General features: G+C 43.0%; 1 protein-coding gene across 2 annotated transcripts in view; it reads left to right on the forward strand.

The window, feature by feature from the left end:
• The first annotated feature begins 1,706 nt into the window (after positions 1-1,706).
• Positions 1,707-15,700, forward strand: part of RNF41 (ring finger protein 41) — a 34,954-nt gene continuing 20,960 nt past the window's right edge. For both annotated transcript variants that reach the window (XM_081181519.1, XM_081181520.1), the window contains exons 1-2: positions 1,707-1,872; positions 8,084-8,228. The gene's annotated coding sequence lies outside the window, so the exon portion shown is untranslated. The remainder of the gene's footprint in view (positions 1,873-8,083; positions 8,229-15,700) is intronic.

Raw genomic sequence — 15,700 nt, forward strand, 5'->3', positions numbered from 1 at the left:
TCAGCAAGGCATTCAACAAGGTGCCCCATGATATTCTTGTAAAGAAGCTGGTAAAATGCGGTCTTGACTATGCTACCACTCAGTGGATTTGTAACTGGCTGACTGACCGAACCCAAAGGGTGCTCATCAATGGTTCCCCTTCATCCTGGAGAAGAGTGACTAGTGGGGTGCCACAGGGTTCTGTCTTGGGCCCGGTCTTATTCAACATCTTTATCAACGACTTGGATGATGGACTCAAGGGCATCCTGATCAAATTTGCAGATGACACCAAACTGGGAGGGGTTGCTAACACCCCAGAGGACAGGATCACACTTCAAAACGACCTTGACAGATTAGAGAACTGGGCCAAAAGAAACAAGATGAACTTTAACAGGGAGAAATGTAAAGTATTGCACTTGGGCAAAAAGAATGAGAGGCACAAACACAAGATGGGTGACACCTGGCTTGAGAGCAGTACATGTGAAAAGGATCTAGGAGTCTTGGTTGACCACAAACTTGACATGAGCTAACAGTGTGACGCGGCAGCTAAAAAAGCCAATGCAATTCTGGGCTGCATCAATAGTATAGCATCTAGATCCAGAGAAGCGGACACGGAGCAATGGATCCAAACTACAAGAAAGAAGATTCCACCTAAACATTAGGAAGAACTTCCTGACAGTAAGAGCTGTTCGACAGTGGAATTTGCTGCCAAGGAGTGTGGTGGAGTCTCCTACTTTGGAGGTCTTTAAGCAGAGGCTTGACAACCATATGTCAGGAGTGCTCTGATGGTGTTTCCTGCTTGGCAGGGGGTTGGACTCGATGGCCCTTGTGGTCTATTCCAACTCTATGATTCTATGTGCTTTCGAACTGCTAGGTTGGCAGGAGCAAGGACCGAGCAACAGGAGCTCACCCCATCGCAGGGATTTAAACTGCCAACCTTCTGATTGGCAAATCCTAGGCTCTGTGGTTTAACCCACAGGTTTTTATTAGGATGTCACTATTTTCTTCAGAGAAATGTTGGAACATATGGTAAGATGTCACTATTTTCACTGGAGAAAAGCTGGAGGGCATGGAGTTATTTGACCCCGGAGCCATCTGAAGACAGCCCTTTCTTTTCATTAGGTCAATTTTAAAAGGGTTGTACAATACAGGACTGAGACCAAATCACACACTGTAATTTTGTTCCTACAGATGGGGAAGGGTGAAGTTGTTTAGAAACTTTAAAAGTTACAATGGAGATTATGCAAGAGCTGGAAAAACCAGTTTCTTCCCCAAAACAAGAAATGTGGATGATGTTTAGTTATTCTGATCTCAGAGACTGCTCTTGTAAGGTCAAATGTAGCGTTCACCCCGATCGTGGAGGATTCGAGCCGCCGGCTTTCTGAACGAGCAATTCCAAGAGGATCAGTGGTTTAGACCACAGCGCCACCCGCGTCCCCCCCAGGATGTGCAGCCTCCGACGTCTCTCGAGTCAGCGGGATCAAACAGAAACGCGGCATTCTAAGCATCAGCGCCATCTAGGCCCCGCCCCCAGGCACGCCCATAGCGGAAAGGACCACGCCCACCCGCTCTTTTTGTCTGGTCTGGAGAAGGCGGAGGCAACCTAAACCACAAAGCCCCGCCATTGGCTAGAGCGGTCGCGGCTCGGGTTACACCGCTGTGTGGGCGGGGTCGCGCATCCGGGTTGAATCTGGCGTGTTTCCGCCGGCGGCGGCGGGTTGGGGGGGAAAAAAAGAGAAGAAAATAGAAAGGAAAATCGGGCTTGCGGAGCTACGGCGGGTTCCGAGCGGGGCCTAGCGGGTGCTTGAAGCGGGTGCAGGTGGCGGAGAGCGAGCCTGGTCTCGCGTATGCGGCGGGGTGACGTTGGAGGGCGGGCGTGTTTTTGTTTCTGAGGTAAGTGGGGGCGCCTGAGAGGAAATGAAGGGAGGAATGGGCGCGGAGGGGAGACCGCCGGAGCTCCCGGTTATCTGAGGGCGGCGTCGCGAGGCGGGGAGCCCGCGTCTGAGGGGGCTGTTGGGAGACCCCGACTGAGGCTCCTCTTTCTCCCCCCCCCCTTTGCACATTTCGCAAATGTTGGACTGCCCCCACCCCAATTTGGACTCGGTGGGGCTTACCTTCCCAGGCTTGTGCTGCGAAGGGGAAAACTGGGATGGAGGAGAGAAGCTGGCCAGCTGTGGCCGTTTCGCAGAACCGTGGAGTTGGAAAGGAACCCCCGAGGGTCATCTAGACCAACCCCCTTTTGCCCAGCTCGGGGCTCGAACTCACGGCCTGAGGTTGATCTAACTCTACCGACTTAGTTATCCCAGAGGCTTCTGGTCTGTCTGTGTGTAATACAGTGGTACCTCGGGTTAAGAACTTAATTCGTTCCGGAACGAAGTGCAAAAAGATGACTTAAAGCTTTCATGAAATATCACATAAAATCACCAGTTTGTTTCATAGGTTATTTTTAGAGTTACAAGCACTAACCCTCTCTAAAAGCTGTACAAAAGCAATGACTTTGGCTTGGATGTTAAACTGGAGGAAGTAGTGCTTAAATAATGAAAGGTGGTTGCTTTCAAGAATGGACTTGTCAATAGTTCATGTGTGTATGAAAAAAGTTGATCTGCCTAGTTACTACTTATTTGTGTAGAAAGTATTGTTTCTGCAGCTATATTTATGTAAATGCCTCCTCCCTCCTCCTGAAAAAAGGCCTCACATGGCTTCTTTCAACTACAGTGGCACCTCTGGTTATGAACTTAATTCGTTCCGGAGGTCCGTTCTTAACCTGAAACTGTTCTTAACCTGAAGCACCACTTTAGCTAATGGGGTCTCCCACTGCTGCTGCTGCTGCGCTGCTGCTGCACAATTTCTGTTCTGAAGCGTATGTAACCTGAAGCGTATGTAACCTGAAGCATATGTAACCTGAGGTACCACTGTATGTAGTCTTGCAAACTGCCTTGAGAACTTGGTTGTGTAGTCGATACGCAATTTTGGTGCGTTTTGGTTTTCGTTTTAATAAAAAAAGCAAGTCATCAGTATGTGGTCATCGGGGTAATAGGGCGAGGGGACGCCTCTGCAGCCACGGTGTTCAGCGGCAAATGTTTTACTTGGGACAGAGTTGGCTTCAGATCACTTCGTGGGAGTTGATGGGAGCTTTAAAAGATGGGTTGGGTGAGGCAAGTAAGAAGAAGAAAGAAGCCCCGTGCCCTCTGCCCTAAGCACTTTGGAGAAAGGGAGGGTCTATTAATACAGAAATATAAAGCACCAATGTAATGTGCATGACGTACATAGTCTTTAAAAAACAACAACACAGAATGGCCACAAGAAAGACATGTCCCTGCCCAGATCAGTTTACAGTAGATACGCAAATGCATGCGCGTCCACATGTTTAAGTTTTAAAAAACAGTTGGTAGAGAATCCTCCACATAGTGGGATGATCTAGAAAAGCGACTGGCACCGTTTCTGAGGAAAGGATCTGTTGGGAAGAATTCATGTTCTGGTGAAAGAAATTCAGGACCTGGTACAGTGGTACCTCAGGTTACAAACACCTTGGGTTACAGACTCCGTACCTCAGGTTAAGAACTTTACCTCAGGATGAGAACAAAAATCGCACGGTAGTGGCAGCAGGAGGCCCCATTAGCTAAAGTGGTACCTCAGGTTAGGAACGGACCTCCGGAACAAATTAAGTTCATGACCAGAGGTACAACTGTAGTTGAAAGAAGCCGTGAGGCCTTTTTTTCAGGAGGAGGGAGGAGTATCATAGAACAGTAGATAAAACAGAATGATGTATGGTGGTCCAGTATAAATTGTTACAAATACACCATTAGTTCATCAATGACGTTGCAAAATACACATGCAAACACAACAGAAAAGAAGTCTGGGACGTCCCTTAGCATGTTGCAGATTTCTGATTGGTTCTGTTAGGGCTTGTCCACACCTCCATTTGCCCCCCATTCTCTCCCCCCCCCCAAAAAAAACCCCCCACAGGTTACTGTTTTCAACAGATTGCTGTTTGGTCCAGTGGTAAAGAGCATGTTTTCCCAGCAAAACCTATACAGCAAATGCAAAACAACTTGGACTCGTCCCTAAAAACACAATATAAGTGGGAAATTGTAAGACCTGTGCTTTCTAGGCACAGGACAAGTGGAAGTGTGGATGAGCCCTTAGTTAAAGGATAAGGAAAGATGTTGCTTCACTCCCAACTTTCATCAGACCCAGGCATAGTTCAGTTACAGTCCCAACAGCTTCCGAAGAGCCAGTTCCCCACCTCTGGATTACAGACCTTGATGCTAGAGCAGTGTCCTCAAATTAGAATACCCACCTGTGTGGTTCAGCTGTTAGGTGACCTAGTTTTACCTGTTCAATGCAGGGAATCAAAAATGCCCAGCATATACTGCACACAAAAAAGAATGAGTCCCTCATTTGCTTTCAAATGCTTTCAACCCCAGAAAGCATGACAACAGGGTTGAAGGAAGTTGTAGTCCAGCAATATCTGGAGGGCCCTAGATTTCCTAGTCCTATGTTAGAAGGAACTAGTGGCGTGGGGAGTGCATATTAGAGCCGTGCAAGATACTGTGCTGAAGGATCTTATGGCAAGCCATTGCTTGAGGCTGGGAGAAGAGCCAAGGGCAGAATACCTAATGCTTCAAGGAAGTGTTTTCTCTCTAGTTTGAGCATAGATTACAACAGAGAGCTAATCGTTTTATAGGCTGTAAAGCAAACTTTTGCTGCCTAAATTCTGTTGTGCTGTAAGCAAGCAGGGGAATAACCAGGACATTTCAAGGTCTATTCTCTCGCTTGAGCTATTGTATGTGGAAGTGCAACTGCAACATCTTCATAAGTCCTCTGCCCTGTAGATGTGCCTTTGATTTGTGAAATTGTTGCACTTTAATAATTGGAATAGGGACGCGGGTGGCGCTGTGGGTAAAACCTCAGTGCCTAGGACTTGCCGATCGTATGGTCGGCGGTTCGAATCCCCGCGGCGGGGTGAGCTTCCGTCGTTCGGTCCCAGCTCCTGCCCACCTAGCAGTTCGAAAGCACGTCAAAGTGCAAGTAGAGAAATAGGTACCGCTTTATAGCGGGAAGGTAAACGGCGTTTCCGTGTGCTGCGCTGGTGCTGGCTCACCAGAGCAGCTTCGTCACGCTGGCCACATGACCCGGAAGTGTCTCCGGACAGCGCTGACTCCCGGCCTCTTAAGCGAGATGAGCACGCAACCCCAGAGTCGGTCACGACTGGCCCGTACGGGCAGGGGTACCTTTACCTTTAATAGTTGGAATAATGAGGCTTGGAGGATACAGATAATGTCATCATTAAGCATGTAAGAAAATGGTCTGATTTGTAGCATATTATCTAAAACTTGTGAGATCTCCCTTATTTGTTGCACAAATGTTCACTGGAAAGCACAACATAACAGTAACCCATAAGTAAAACAATGACAAGTGCAGGGGGGTATTTAACTCTTCTGAATGAATACATAAGATATTACTATATCTCTTCGCCCCACCCACAAAACACCACATCTTAAGCATTTTTGGAGCAGGGTTAATGCCCGGGTTTAACTTAAGCGTGAATGGAAAGTGGTTAAGCAAAATTGGCAGCTGGGTTGCTGTCCTTGACACATTTACTATGGTCTTACAGAGCAACCACCTCCCCCCCGCCCCATAATCTGGTTCACCAGTGAGGGGCAATGTCAACTCAGAGACCTGCTCTACTCCCGCAGAAAGCTTTGTGGGCATACATCCACCATTGGTGTATTCTTGGTGCTAGTAGTCAGTTTTGAACTCTGAAGCAGGGAATTCCAGGAGCAGGATGAAGGCTCTTTGCTAGATACAAGGCCCCATTTTTCCTTGGATGGACCCCAGGAACATTCCATCTGCATTAGCACGGAGTTGAAGTAACTAATTCTGTGGGGGTTGAAAATATTGTTGTTTTTCCCTAGCTGGTAGATGTTTGGATGGGGCAGGTGATCTACACACTCATCCTCACTTAGGATTGTATTCTTAAATCTACTGAACAGAATTCTGCTGTTGATGTGTAAAAAGTTACCATTCCCATTTACTGCAACACTTTTTCACTATCATGGTACGTATGACAGCAGTAGGTGACTACATCATGACTTAAAAGTACAGAATATGATTTCTGTATTACTCTTGAATTAATGTGCCGTATTTAAGGTTGGAATGTAAATACTTCAGCTTGTGTTAGAATATCCTTGCTTTGAATTAAACTTCAGAACAGACATAAAACTCTTGTGCTAATCTAAAAAGTTATTTTCATGAAGCATTAGCTATCAACTTTAGGTAAAAGTTATTTAGCAAAGCCTATGTAATATTAAAGCTGTGATTATGTTCTTATTTTCTGTCAAAAGTCCTTTACTAAAGTCCTAGAGATACTTTTTCACACCACTCATTTAGTAACTTTAGTGAGAATTGATGTGCAAATAAGAAAATTGATGTGCAGTTAAGAGATGACCTAATGTGTAATATTAGAGCATTTTTCCTAGATCTATTTGTTGTATGGCCTGATGTGTAATGTTTGATCCTTGTTTCCAAAACTGTTTGCTGAGAGAATAAAGTTTTATTTGAAATGGTCTTCAAGATGACTGACTGACTGACTGACGTAATTCCTGGCTGTGGCTTTTGTGGCACAAACCTCTGTTTTCACTGCTAGTTCATCATCTTATGTGTAAGGCAAGTGAGGAGCAGCTGTCTAGCACAGATTCCTCTGTCTTTTAAAACCTCTTCTGTTGCCTTGTTACACTTTGTTTTGCTGGTACAAGGTGACTCGGAATCCTTAAGAAGCCATTAGGATCATAGCAGTGGTGCTTTACAGCTTTGGTTTTTTAGAATTATTTATTTGTTTTGGCCCACTTGTCATCGGAATGGACGAATCTTCAGAATGTTTGAATCTGCAGTTAACCACCCTCAGTCTAGAGTTTTATCTTGTACCCTTCCATGCTCAAAATAAGTTATTTGTATGGTGCAGTAATGCAGCATAGCCACTTTTGAATAGCTGCAGTTCAGGGTTCAAAATCCCCATGCAACCATGAAGATCACTTGGTGACCTTGGACCAGTCACTTTTTCCCAGCCTAACCTACCTCACAGGGTTGTTGTGAGAATAAATTGGGAAGGATGAGAAGTATGTATGTCAACTTGAACTGCTTGGAGGAAAGGTGGAATATAAATGCAATAAATAAATTGCTCCTTCCCAGGGGCAGAGAGCATGGCAGGTTGCAAAGGCAAAGGAATAAGTGATCCGCTTGCACCAATGCCTATGGACCTGCATCCAGTTTTAAGGTCTAATCCAGCTGCCAACCTTATGTTTGGTTATGGCCCAGGAAAACCTGTCTCAAAGGTTAGCGTAGTAGTGTTTCATATAAGGTTACACTTTATTTTTGGGGTGGACAGTGGTTAATGGCTACTTAAAATGTGTTTTTAAATGTCCCCTGATTTAGGATTTCAAATCTATTACAGTGGTACCTCGGGTTAAGTACTTAATTCATTCCGGAGGTCTGTTCTTCACCTGAAACTGTTCTTAACCTGAAGCACCACTTTAGCTAATGGGGCCTCCTGCTGCCGCCGCGCTGCCGGAGCACGATTTCTGTTCTCATCCTGAAGCTGAAGTTCTTAACCTGAAGCACTATTTCTGGGTTAGCGGAGTCTGTAACCTGAAGCGTATGTAACCCGAGGTACCACTGTATAGAAAGGAACTTTATTGCATGAAAATCGTACCAGCTGATCAACCTTATTGGGCAATATTGCTTCATATCAACCTTTTTGCTCTTGGGAAATTGGTGTTTAAATGCCGAAAACATAATACAGTACTAGTACATAATGAATCGTTTGCCCTGCCCAAGGGCATGGAAATGAACTGCATTTTAATAACATGCCTTGCTGTCTTATAATTTTGTGCATGAAGTAAATTACTAGTGCAAAATTATGTCCACATGGTTTATGATATAGTTGATGAAATATTGTTTGTTGGGTATAAATAGCTTAATATATGTTCTTGTCGTTGTTAATAGTAGTATAGAGCAACTACATGTCTTGCCGCAATGCTTGTAATCTGTAATATAATTTCACGTCTGGTGTTGTCTCTCCTTTTGTATGTTCCTGTGGCTACAGATCATGGCTGCAGAGAAGAACGACAACTTAGTCTGAATGAGGAAGAGCAGGAAGAAGATGGGCCACTGTGATATACTCTTTGAAAAGAGCAATCGAAAGTCATCTTTGTCTTATTGCTGTTCAGGAAGGAATTCTTCTACAGAAGGTAAAGCAACTTTGTCAGAGCTCAAAGGGTGTTTGGGGCTAACGCATCTGCGTTTCTCTTTGTATTGAAATCTAACAGTGGCTGTGCATTCAACCAAATGGATTGATGGATTCAGTTTGTGACATATCCTGTTCTTATGGGAAAGGGAAAAACCAAAACAAAACCCCAAGCCGGGTGCTGTTGTCCTATATTTGTATGCACATTCTATTTTTATTTTGTCATTAGAAGCTTTTAGAACTGAAAGCTTTGGAGGGATTTGCCAATCGAAATAAGATATTTGAAAGGATTTTCAATTCTACAACTATGGTGCATTCATTTATAATCTATGCTATGCAGCCCAAGCACCAATGGCTTCTCTGCATTATGTTGTTTGACAAACAGTGGTGGATGACAAAAGTTGGTATGTGTAGGACAATTTTGGTCACTTTTGGGAAGCTACATAAAATGCAGATTTCAAATTCAGCTCTTTCAGAAGCACCTGAAAACTTACTCTATAGATGCTCAGTTTCTGGAACAGGACATGTTTGAGTCCTATGGGTGTTTTCTGTACCATAATTGGCAATAACAAAGATTCCTAGCTGAAAGCCTTATTGCTTTAAAGCAAACAGCATCTGCTGAAGGCTGTTGCTTCTATGCCAGAAAAACAATATTTCCTGTAGTACTAATTCCTAAGTGATGGCTCAGAGCCTGCCAGGGAGTACAAGAGAACTGCTAGGAGGTTAATCACTGTGGATGTTGCTGTAAGGAAAGGGGGCTTGTGAAGAAGGCGCAGCAGAGACTGTACTTTTTGAGAATACTAAGGAAAAACCATCTTCCGCAGAAACTGCTGCTTGCCTTCTATCACTGTGCCATTGAGAGCGTGCTCACTTATGGCTTGCTTATGTGTGTGGTACGGAAGCTGTACTACCCAGGACAGGATGGGGTTGTGCAGGGTTGTTAAGGCAGATAGCTGAGAGAGCCTGTTGACGACTCTTAACGAGTCCTTAAGAGTCGTCAACAGGCTCTCTCAGCTATCTGCCTATCCCCCATTCCCACCACCCTTCTGAGTAACACCCCTCCCCACCTTCTCACTATATAGAAGGTTCTGGCAACTTCTGTTTCAGTGTATCTGAAGAAGTGTGCATGCACACGAAAGCTCATACCAAGAACTAACTTAGTTGGTCTTTAAGGTGCTACTGGTAGATATTTTTACGTTTAGGAAAGAATAGAATTTTAGGGAGAAAAGGCTAACTTTGAGACTTTGCTGCTCCTTTTCTGTGGAACACTCATTTGCTGTTATTTTTAAAAGAAGTTCTTAAAGGAAACAAAGATAAATGCCACTGAAGAGATTCAAGCAACGGAGTAGGAGGAAGCAAAGAAATCTGTCAGGAGCATAACATGAGATAAGAGGCAAAAGGTAGGAAGGAACAAGGCAGTGCAGAGCTTTAAGAGCTATTGAACACCATAATAGGGAGTTCGGTAAGAGACATATATTGGAGGGCACATAGTCATGCTAGGCAAGGAAACTCAGGTGTGCAGCAGCATTTTGAATAGTGAAATAAAGCAGAATATGGAACACCAATTGAACAAAATACTGCTTTAGCTCACATAATTTTAATACTTGAATTACAACTTGGTGATGAAAAGAGAGTCAGCGATCTTTTTTCCTTTACAACACTCCCTGTTGCTGTGATCCCATATTACCATTTTCCCCCCTTTTTTGATCTCATTGCTCTTGGGTGAAAGTAAGCAAAGACAGAGGGCCTGGCAGAGCTTATGTTCGAACTATACGTAAGCGGCTTCAAGTAGCTGTTTTGTTGACTTAGGAGGCTTATGTTTGACTAGATGCTGATCTGCCTCCCTTCTTTAGAAATCTTCAACTTGGGTGTCATGATTGCTTTCAGAAGCATAATGTTCTGGAAGGTAATTAAAGGTTACGCTTTGGGGGGAGTAATCTGCCTGGCACTGTGAAAATAATATGCTTGGGCTGCAGAAACACTAAAATGATCTGTCATTCGTTGTGAAAACAAGCTCCTGGTATCTGTGTTTCGTGCCAGCATTTTTCCTGAGAAAAACACTCTGTATGAACGAAGTGCAAAAAGATGACTTAAAGCTTTCATGAAATATCACATAAAATCACCAGTTTGTTTCACAGGTTATTTTTAGAGTTACGAGCACTAACCCTCTCCAAAAGCTGTACACAAGCAATGACTTTGGCTTTGATGTTAAACTGGAGGAAGTAGTGCTTAAATAATGAAAGGTGGTTGCTTTCAAGAATGGACTTGTCAATAGTTCATGTGTGTATGGAAAATTTGTTCTGCCTAGTTACTACTTGTGTAGAAAGTATTGTTTCTGCAGCTATATTTATTTAAATTCCTCTTTGTGTTTCCCTCCTGAAGCAGTTAGTGACAAGATGGCTTTCTTGAACTGACTTCTACTTGTCCTGAATCTAGCTTCTGATTAGTTAAGAACATTTTTATAAATATGGTCCTGTGAGCTAGATCTGAGTAATGAACTTTACACAAGGTTTTATTGTATTTATTTATTTAATTTCTGAACTGTCTTCTGTAAGACATTGGAAAGCAATTTGAGAATAAAACAATATATAAATGTAAAACGGTTTTGAGTCCAATACAAATGTAGATGGGCATTTTCTTACCGTCTCCCCAACTAAAGAAGATAAATTAAATACAACATTCACAGGACAATAGAAGATATGCAAATTTACTTGTCCTAAGCTGCTGGAAGGGCTTTTAATACTTTTTTTACTGCCATCTCTTTTTAAGTACTAGAATTTACTTACTGGTAGGCCACTATATCATGTTGCTGGTAAATTCATGTCTGCTTACCAATTACCATTAATTTCTTTAGAAAAACCAGACTCTAAAAACACAAGAATATAGACGATTTAAAGTGTACTGTTGGGAGATTGTGAAGAGAAGTTACAGATATTGTCTGTATATCTACTTCTTCTGTTTGACAACAGAGTCAAGTCATCCTTGTTCTTCGAGTTGATAACCCTATAAAGCCCCACATTCCCATAAACAAGAGGTAAAGTCATTGACACTTGTCAACTCTGAGGACTGCTTCATAGCATTAATCTATTTGTAGGTGAAGGTTGTATTGTGTAACGTGTTGAAGGGCAGTGTGAGTATATTTACCAGGAAGAATAAACTGTTTAGTTTACTCAGTGCAAGAGACCTACATTTCGGAATTTTTGCTGTGAGCTGGTGCAGTCATATTATCATCAAATGATGAATTATTGGAGTCAGAATGACTTTAGTCCTGCACTTGAACATTTCAGAGTGCTCTGTCTTATGTTTCTGTAATTGATAACATGCCTGTGTAATAAGCAAGAGAGACTATCTTCACTTTGAAATCTGGGAGGCAGAGAGAGCACTTTAAGACACTGGAAGCAGGCGCCAGTAGTGGTGTCTGTTACATAATGACTATCTGTGCCAAGCGACATCCAGACTGCAAGGTGTGCTGTGCATAAAAAGGAAATTAGCATGTGGAAGTCTCATTAGAAAGGGCAATAATTATCTAGAAGTTCTTTCAGTTTTTTATAACAATGGAAAAAGATTAGCATAGAAAAGTATCCCACCTTTCATTTCTTTTAAAGGAGGCTTGGGGTTGTTTCAGAAAATTGTGCCTTTGGTTTGTACCTGCAACAACTTTGCCCTAACCTTGAACTAGATTTTTCTCTGGGGTATCACAGCCCATTGGTGTGCACTTGACTGTTACATACATCCCTAAACAACGAGCCACATTGCTTCTAAAAATGTATTTGGAGGTTTTGTGTGCATTTTTTGTTTCACACATCGGTAAGATTTGCAGGTAATGTAAAGCCAAACGATGCTTAGTGCAAAGGTACAAGCCCAAGGGCTCTCAAGGGAGAAGATTGTGACCATCTTGCTCCCTCTGTGTACTTGACGCTGCAAGCTAAGCCATGGGTTGACTTAGCACGTTGTCCAATCCTGAACTTGTGATTTGTCTCTTTCTAGACAAACGACAAGCTGCAAACCAAGAACATAGTTTGTTTGCAGCTCATGCTTTATGTTGAGCAAGACAAGTCTGGATTTGGAGGACACGCTAAACCAAACCATGGCTTGGCTCACAGGACAGGAGGAGCAGCCAACAGCTGCGGTCTCCTCTCTGGAAACTCATGTGCTCACACATTTTCACTATGCCGTAATTTGGCATTATTATTCGATTGATTGATTGATTGATTGATTGATTGCATATATATCCCACCTTTCTTCCAAGAAGCACAGGTCTCCCCGTCTCCGTTGTATTGCTACAACAACTGTATGAGGTAGGCTAGGCTGAGAGACAATAAAAAGGGGATGACAGAAAAAAGGGGATATTTTATGTGCAAACTAGGTCATTAATTCTTCTGGTTGACATTCTTAGTATGTCTCTGGGTGCTCCAATAGAAACCGCAGTCTCTTAAAAATGACAAAAGCTTTTTCTGTTTAATTTACATTACAATGCCCAGAAAGTCATACGTTAAGTAGCATGCTCTTTTCTGAATTAAAATTGGAGGCTTGCATAGCTACACATGGAAAATGTCTGTAAGAGTAAGATTCAGTCATGTCCTATGCTTTTGCTTGAGTCACACTTTGCTTGAGCATGCCTCCTAATTGAAAGAGTGGAAAACCAAAGCAATGACGTATGCAGAGACACAGTGAAGAGTCTCATTTGATAACAGGTCCCCCATTTTCTCCTGTGTTGCTAATGACTGGATCATTTAGTAAGGGGTGGGCATCCTGTGTCCAAAGGCATATGAGCCCACCACCATGCTGAAGCAAGGCAGACCCGAATCTGATTATGCCTAAAATGGTAAAGGTAATGGTAAAGGTACCCCTGCCCGTACGGGCCAGTCTTGCTAGACTCTAGGGTTGTGCGCTCATCTCACTCTATAGGCCGGGAGCCAGCGCTGTCTGCAGACACTTCCGGGTCACGTGGCCAGCGTGACAAGCTGCATCTGGCGAGCCAGCGCAGCACACGGAACGCCGTTTACCTTCCTGCTGGTAAACGGTCCCTATTTATCTACTTGCACCCGGAGGTGCTTTCGAACTGCTAGGTTGGCAGGCGCTGGGACTGAACGACGGGAGCGCACCCCGCCGCGGGGATTCGAACCGCCGACTATGCGATCGGCAAGTCCTAGGTGCTGAGGTTTTACCCACAGCACCACCCGCGACCCTGAAATGCCTGAAATGGAGACCTCTTTAAACCACATATACACCAACTTGGGTCACATGATACAAAAAGGGATATAAATGTAAGGGGGGAAATAAAACTGTTTGTGTGTTAAGGGCCATGTTCCTTTAGAAATAGTCTGTTAGTGACCATATGTTGACAGTGAGTGGGGTCACCCCTTCTCTCTGCCCTATAGAGGTAGGGACAGATCTCACTCAAACTGATTGCATGTAGAGGGGTCTTGAAATCAGACAGAAGGCCACAGGTTGCCCATTCCTGATTTAGTCACACCCAGTGCCGATAAGTAGCTAGCTTAGAGCATGGTGTTAGTAATGCCAGAGCCATTGATTTGATCCCCCATGCCGGCCTTTTTGCGCTGAACAAGGGCTTCATGCAATCTTTCTGAGATTACCTGGAGATTCACCCTACATTTTCAAAGTTCTGGGGCTGAGAAATAGTATGCAGCAGTGGCACTTTTCAACCCAGTGCCTTTTAAATTATTTCTGTTAAATAAATAAAATACAATTACCTGCTATTCTCCTTGATGTAGCAAACTAGGACTCTTGTACCCTAAAACAGCAGGAGAGAACTGAAGGGGAAGGATTCCAGACTAGGATGGGACAAACCACTGCTTTATATATATTTTTCTATTCAGAGCTCTTAATGTGACTGGCAGTTGGTCTGGCTCTGGCAACCATATTTCTAGAAATGCCTCAGATTTTTAACCAGCTGCTAGATTGTTGGCTTTCATATCCTAGATTCCCATCAGCAAACCACAAGTGTAGGCATGTGTTGTCATTCTTTTTGGTTGTTTTTATTATTGTGTGCATCAGCCTCACACTTAACCGTATTCAGGTTTTTAAGGGGCCTTTTGTGTGTATCTCAAAATTTGTATCTCAGAAGTCTCTCAAACTGAACTCTACTATTGGTAGCCTAAACTCACTCTTCTTTTTTGGTGATTAGACAGCTCCTCATTTTAGCTTACATTTTAGCTTTAGATTTGAAAGTATGCTTTCAAATCTCCTAAAGCAGTAAACTGATAGGCTGCATGGGAATTGTAGGCTTCTAGCACTAAGTTGCAATGAATAACAGAAATGAGTAAGTCAGCTGTCTGTTGCTATTCCTTTAGCAATTGAAGTTACTGACAATGCTGTTATTTGAAGATCAAGCAACAGCGATATTTCAGATAACAATTGCTTCAAAAAGATACCCAAATCCCTGCACTCCACTCACATGAGTAGACTGTGGTTTTTAATTGTGCTGTCTAATCCCTCTCCCTCCTGTCGTTGGCAAGGAAATGGAATTTTAAAAGCCTTACATAGCATAAGGTGCATTAGCTGATTGCAGCCACATGATACAATTTGACTACAGAAAACAGGATAATACTGTGCTATTCGTGAAAATTTGTGTAACAGGCAATATGCCTCCATGTAATACCAAAATAAGTTACAATTAAACCCATGCTTCAAGAAAAGGCAGAAACGTGAACAGTTTCTGAGTCCATATGAGACCAGAGATAGGGAAAGCTATGTATGCCTATGTGACAGTTAAAACTTGGCAGCATTTCAAGTATAGGTGTTGTGGTACCACTAAAAGGAAAGCTAAATAAGCCTCTTTCCCATAATAGGTTGAAAGGGTGGTTCTCAACTTTCCACCTTCCTAGCCCGTCAATGCATTATCATAGCATATAAGGCAGGATTTAATTTCTCCTTAAATTAACTGTCATAGAACTGCTCTTAGCTTTCTGTATGGAATGGGGGAGGGTTCGTCCAAAATAACACCGGAAAATCCATTTGGGCATTAAGCAGATATTCACTGCTTCTTTGCAGATTTTATCTTAATAAAATGTCTGTTTATTTCTAATGCCAAACCCAGCCAGTGTTTTTAAGTATGCTTTCAAATCCAGGGGCTATGGTCCTGGGTAATTTTGCATTTGTTTTTCTAGAGAAAACTTTGCTTTGGATACTACAACATGTGTCACATGTTTCTCCTACTCATCTTTTATTTTACTCCCTCTCATCTTTTATTTTCTTGTGCCACATATCAACCTGATAAACTCCCATTTCTTTTTAGCATGCACGAAGCAGGTATTATGCATTTTAGTTCCCCTGCATTGCACAGCTAAAACTAGACTGTCTAACAGCTGAACCATTCAATTGGGTATTTTGATTAATAATTTGTGAACATCGCATCAGCATCAAAACATGTATGCCAGAGAGCTACAGGTTCCCCACCAGCGATGCAATCTCTCCACAGTTAAATGATGTCTGCATTGTCTACTGAATAGTGTG

Source organism: Podarcis bocagei (genome assembly GCF_964188305.1).
Source record: "Podarcis bocagei genome assembly, chromosome: 2".
In the NCBI taxonomy this organism is placed as follows: domain Eukaryota; kingdom Metazoa; phylum Chordata; class Lepidosauria; order Squamata; family Lacertidae; genus Podarcis; species Podarcis bocagei.